We start from the raw sequence: 6,000 nt of genomic DNA on the forward strand, positions 1-6,000 counted from the left end.
TTTAAAGTTTAAAAGTAGACTACCTGCTGCATGTTTCAAACTGAATGAGTGTTATTTTTGTTGTAGGTGTGTTGGTGTAAAAAGTGATGCTGACTGGTCAGTACTGCATTTTTTAACCAAAAAAATAAACAATGATTTATATTTAGCATTGCATCTATTGTAATTTTACCAAGAATGTGTTTGCTCTTTCAGAACTCATGCAGTTGTGTTGGACCCTCTGTACCTTATACAGGAGATGACGGTAAACTTTGAAGTTTAAGAGGTAAAATGTTCAGCGTTTTTTCTGTTTGGTTTTAAGTGTTTTGTACATATAAGGTTCACTGATATTTTGCTTTGTTGACTTCCAGGTTCTGTAATTTTGGATATAAGTACAAGGTACAGGTACATTTTCACAGCAATCTTAATAAAAATATTAAATCTTACGTTCAATCCAAACTAAATTTGAATTGATATAGACAAATGAAATAAAATACAGCTGGGGTTTTAAATGTTTTCATTTTTTTATTATTCACAAAGTATGTAAAGTATAAAAGTAGACTACATGTTGCATGTTTCAAACTGAATGAGTGTTATTTTTGTTGTAGGTGTGTTGGTGTAAAAATTGATGCTGACTGGTCAGTACTGCATTTTTATAAATAATACAAAAAATAAAAAATGATTTATATTTAGCATTGCATCTATTGTCATTTTACCAAGAATGTGTTTGCTCTTTCAGAACTCGGGCAGTTGTGCTGGACCATCTGTACTTAGTACAGGGGATGACAGTAAACTTTCAAGCTTAAGAGGTAAAATGGTCAGGGTTTTTTTTTTATATTGATGCTTTTATTTTTATTATTTGGCAAAACCAATTTCTTGTACCTATATTTTTACTAAGTGTTTACATGAACACATTTTGCTTCAGTAATTTAGAATTTTGTTAACATGTATTCAAACTAAAAAGTACTGGGTTGATGTGGGTGTTTTATCTGGGTTTTTTAAGCTGCTACTATAATCTGTTAAATAAACCAAGCAGTTATTTATTATTATTATTTATTTTTGCATCATTTGAAATGTTACAAGTTCTTTATTTTGGTAATGTCTGCTTAAAGTGATAAGGAAATAACTGGTCCACTGCTGAATCTCTTTTCTTTTCTCTCTTAGCCACCTGATGATGAGAGAGACAATTTCAATGTGGGCATCTTGATGGTGAGCCAGGCCTTCATGCTAATTTTGTGACCGTTTAATCTATTTAGCGTCATTGTAATAACATTATTTCAGGATGCAAAACTGGCTAAAAATCAAATTTAAATTTCAACATTAATTGTATGATAGTGTGGTTGATTTAACATTTTATTTAATGTTGGGTTCATTGTAAAAAAAAAAAAAAGATTTAATTTTGGTTAAATAAAAGCTGATTTTGGGACAGTTTTGTCTATTTATCATCATAGAATTACCATTATTTCAGGGTGGAAAACTGCCTAAAAATCAGTGGTGACTTTTTAACGTTGTTTCAATGATAGTTTGATTGATGTTTTAACATTTATTCAATGTTAATTTAACGTAGGTTTGCTCTCTGGGTAAGAACTAACTTAAAAAATGCGAAAAACTTATGTATGTGCCACTTGACTTTTGTATCACATGTTATTGGCATGTTATGGAATTTAACTATGGCAAATAAGTGAGAGGAGATGGAAAGCTATGATGTCTACACGTTTTCCTGAAACATTTTCAAGGTCAATTCTTTCTTGTATAAAGATAGTGGAAAAGAAAGAAATGTAAAACAAAATGGTTTGTCATTTTTTTAAATTTTGTTTTCTTTCCTTTATTGTTTTTTTTTTTTGCCTTATTTTTGTTCTTGCACTATAATTATTTCTTGTAATATTTGATTAAGTAAATATATATATTTTAATTTCTTTTAAATTATGTAGCAGACATGTATTTGAATAATTTTACATAATAATTATAATATTTATAATATTATTTATAATATTAATAATTTAACATATAGGTGTGCATATATGTACCCATATATGTACATGTAATATAGGAAAACAGCCAATTTTATATTTGTCACATATTTCAAAAACATAAATCAAAACCTATATTAAACCATATGTTTATATAGGTTCTTTCCATGTGGACGTGTACAAGACCCAACACACAACTCACTTTTCTTTTTTTCAGAAGAAGAGTCCACAGTCACAATAACAAGATCATTGGGCTGTCCCCTAATTGTGGTGAGCTACATGTTTAGTCTCTTATGTGCTAAACATTATGTAGCCTAAGGAAGCAGCCCTGACTCTGGAGTTTATATGAAGGTCTGTTTTTACATTTTTAAGTTTATTTCATTTTTATAAGACAAGTAAGTTGATACATGTTTGTTGTATTTACAACAGGAGCATGCTGAGTAACTATCCAGAATCTAGGTCCAAAGCAGAAAAAAAGAGCACCAAGCAGAAACATACCATCTAAACTCCTTCGATTCCTGTCAGACCAGAAAGACTTTCAGAATCCTTGGAAGATTTAAAGGTAATTAAGCACACCAGTAATACTTTATAATAACTAAACACTATTGATTAATTTATTAAGCATTAGCAAAAAGTTCTGTTAAGCATTAACTCTACATTAATAGACCTTAGTATACAGTTTATAACTACAGCTGCAAATGCTGTAATCTTGACTTATAAGCACATCTATAATGTGCTTAATGATTTTGTTTTTATATTTTGTTAATGATTAATTTTTCATTACTAAATTTAGTATAGCATTATTTATAAACCAGTGATTTAAGAATAGTTGGTGTATTTTTTTTCTAATCATTCAGAATGTGTAAGTAAATGGTTAATAAACTATTCAAACTAACATTTATATATCTTATTATTCAGGCATATAGTAATAGTTGGGCAGCACAGTGGCTAGCACTGTTGCCTCACAGCAAGTAGAGCTCCGGGTGCTTAGGTTTCCCCCACAGTCCAAAGACATAAGCTATAGGGAAATTGATTAACTAAATTGGCTGTAGTGTATGAGTGTGTTTGTAAATAAGTGTGTATGGGTGTTTTCAAGGGCGTACTCATGCTATCCACAGTTGCCTTGAAACTGGAAGCGTGCTTGTCTCCCCGACGACCTGCACTCACATTTCATTCGAGCCTGAGCATGCTTACATCATCAATAATGCACTGTTCAGTTTAACAAGTGCTCTCACTCAGCACAGTGGAGATTTCTTTATATTGTTATATCATTTTAGTTGTTCAATATGCAGTGACACGCAGTCAAATATTTCGCCGAACAGATCAGCCACTTTTGACGCTCATAAACAATCAAAGTCAACGTGCTGCAGGTACTAGGAGGTTTGCTAAAGGTGCAGCTGTTGTGCAGTGAGGGGTTTGTGTCTTTAATCTATGACAGTTTGCAAGGGACTTTGATTTGGATAAATTAATCACTATTACTGTTCAATGAACGCAAACCCCTTACTGCACCACAGCTGCGCCTTTAGTAAACCTCCTATTCCTGCAGCACAAGGAATTTATGATTGTTTATTAACATCAAAAGTGGCTGATCTGTTCGGCGAAATATTTGACAGCGTGTTACTGCATCCCAAATGACTAAAACAATATAACTAAAGAATTCTCCTCCGTGCTGAGAGCACTTCCTAAACTAAACAGCGCATCATCGATGATGTAAGAGTGCTCAGGCTTGAATGCAATGTGAGTGTGGGACGTCAGGGGAGACGGGAGGGAAGACAAGAGTGCTTCGGCCTGGTTTAAGGCAACTATACATAGTGTGAGTACACACTAAGCTGAAGGAAAATACATGAATGAATTGTAATAGTTATATTTGTAAATAAAGTACAAAAAATAAGTATATAAAGTATATACAATATTTATTTTAATAAGTGCTTTTGTTAACTTCATCCAGTTTTGTAGCCTAAAGTGAGGATTGTTTATGCTTTGTAAATCCCCTTATAAATCACAATTAAAGATTCAGTTATATTCTAAAAATGAAATTCATTTTATTGTATTAAATGAAAAATAAATCTTATCTAAAATAAAATTACTGTACAGTTTAAACATAGCTAAATAACACTGAAATGTTGCATCGTAATATCATTAAATTATTTTAGTGTTGTTTTATCCTGTTTTATGTTATATTTTGGCACTCCAGCTATTCAGCAAGGTTTCATATTTACAGTAATTACATTTTTTAGATAAGACTGTTTAGATAAGAATGTTCATTTGATACTGAGCCTTTAACTGTCGTTTATAAGGATTTATAAGTCATGAATAATCCTCACAGATTAGGCCACAACTGGAAGAAGTTTTGTAAATAATGCAATATTAAATATAATATTTATATATATATATATATATATATATATATATATATATATATATATATATATATATATATATATATATATATATAGTAATGTAAAATCAATCATTAAAGTTTGATAACACAATTATTAAACTGTAGCTGTAGCAAATTTTGCAGCTGTATTTATAACCGACATCCGGTATTTATAACCGACATGTATTTATAACTGCTAACATCTATTAATTTAGAGTCAATGCTTAACAGATAATGAATTCACTATTTGCTAATGCTTCATAAATGAATCATAGCCTGTAGTTATTATAGTGTTACCAGCATAGTTTGTTTATATTACTGTTTCTCTCTTGCATTATTGTTCCGAATATTGTCAAAAGTACCTACACTTTATTTTGAAAAATCTTAAAGTGATTTCTCACCCAAAACTGAATAATTGATAATTCATAATTTACTCACTCTTGACATTTTAAACCTGTATGACTTTGTTTCCTCTGCAAAACACAAAATATCATATTTTAAAGAATGTTGCTCCTATTTCTCCTACTTTGTTCTGTGGAAGTATGTCAGTCAGACAGGCTTGAAATTACAAGAGTGAGACAAGAAGATGATGATAAAACTTCCATTTGTGTAAACTATTGACATGCAAGGAATCACCTCAGTTGTAAGTGAAATGTCATTAGTAATGTTTTTTTTTTTTGTTGTTTTTGTTTTACAGCCATTGAAGTATCAGTATTGGAGCGGAAGAAGACCCAGTTGTATCGTCTGTTTCCTGCCATCTTGCAGTTTAACCTGGTTTCTTAATGTAAAGTACTTGTAATTTGCCCACTTGTCCTCAATTATCTTAAAGCTAACATTTAAAACTAATTTGCTATGAGATTATTTGCCAAGACCTCTCACTGTGTGATTCACATGTCAATATGTATTATTGTGTGTATAACTAGCTATTTGGAATTCAAATGATTTGTATTCATTAAAGAATCTGTTTTAATTGCAAAGTTGTTTTTGTACTAATTGTAAGTTCACAGTTAACAAACTATTTACTGCTTCTTTACACATACAGTATAGAATAAATGTTTTTTTTTTACTATGGTAAACCATTAATAGTGTATTTCCCATATGTATATGTTTATCCTTACCAACTGCCATTTCTATGCTGCTTGAAGAGCATTAAATTAGTAAAATAATAATTTTTTTACAGTAGGTATCCCATTAAAACAAAGAATCTGTTCATTTTTTCACTGTGTATATATACTATTAAAAAAACAAAAAAGTCCTCTTTTTACAGTAGGTATACTATTAAAACACAGAATCTGTCTGTTTTTTTACAGTAGGTATACTATTAAAACACAGAATCTGTCTGTTTTTTTACAATAGGTATACTATTAAAACACAAAATATTTCCGCTTTTTTACTGTTGGTATACCCTTAAAAACACAGAAAATAACCGTTTTTTTTATATAGAAAACCCTTAAATTACTATAAAATGTTTCGTTATTTTACAGTAGTTTAACCGTCAAAAAACGGATATTTTGTAGTTTTTTTAATGTGAACACACTGTCAATTAACAGAAGTTTTCCGTTTTTAATTTACGGTAAAATATTTGTGTAATGAGCTGCCAGTACATTTTACCGTTTTTTTACGGAATTTTTTTTTAGAGTGCATGTAGGCAAACCCACATGTGCTGATGCTGTT

At 30.4% G+C, this 6,000-nt stretch overlaps 1 long non-coding RNA gene across 9 annotated transcripts in view; it reads left to right on the forward strand.

The window, feature by feature from the left end:
• LOC101885246 (uncharacterized) overlaps positions 1-5,300 on the forward strand; it is a 23,462-nt gene extending 18,162 nt beyond the window's left edge. For 4 of the 9 annotated variants that reach the window (XR_011005982.2, XR_012388804.1, XR_011005983.2 and 1 more), the window contains 9 exons: positions 67-96; positions 193-262; positions 348-375; positions 585-614; positions 716-785; positions 1,141-1,185; positions 2,164-2,297; positions 2,376-2,508; positions 5,024-5,300. This is a non-coding gene — a long non-coding RNA (uncharacterized lncRNA). The remainder of the gene's footprint in view (positions 1-66; positions 97-192; positions 263-347; positions 376-584; positions 615-715; positions 786-1,140; positions 1,186-2,163; positions 2,298-2,375; positions 2,509-5,023) is intronic. The other 5 variants (XR_012388807.1, XR_012388806.1, XR_012388808.1 and 2 more) reach the window with 2 other exon arrangements.
• Positions 5,301-6,000: the final 700 nt, after the last annotated feature.

This window comes from Danio rerio, chromosome 13 (genome assembly GCF_049306965.1).
Source record: "Danio rerio strain Tuebingen ecotype United States chromosome 13, GRCz12tu, whole genome shotgun sequence".
Lineage (NCBI taxonomy): Eukaryota > Metazoa > Chordata > Actinopteri > Cypriniformes > Danionidae > Danio > Danio rerio.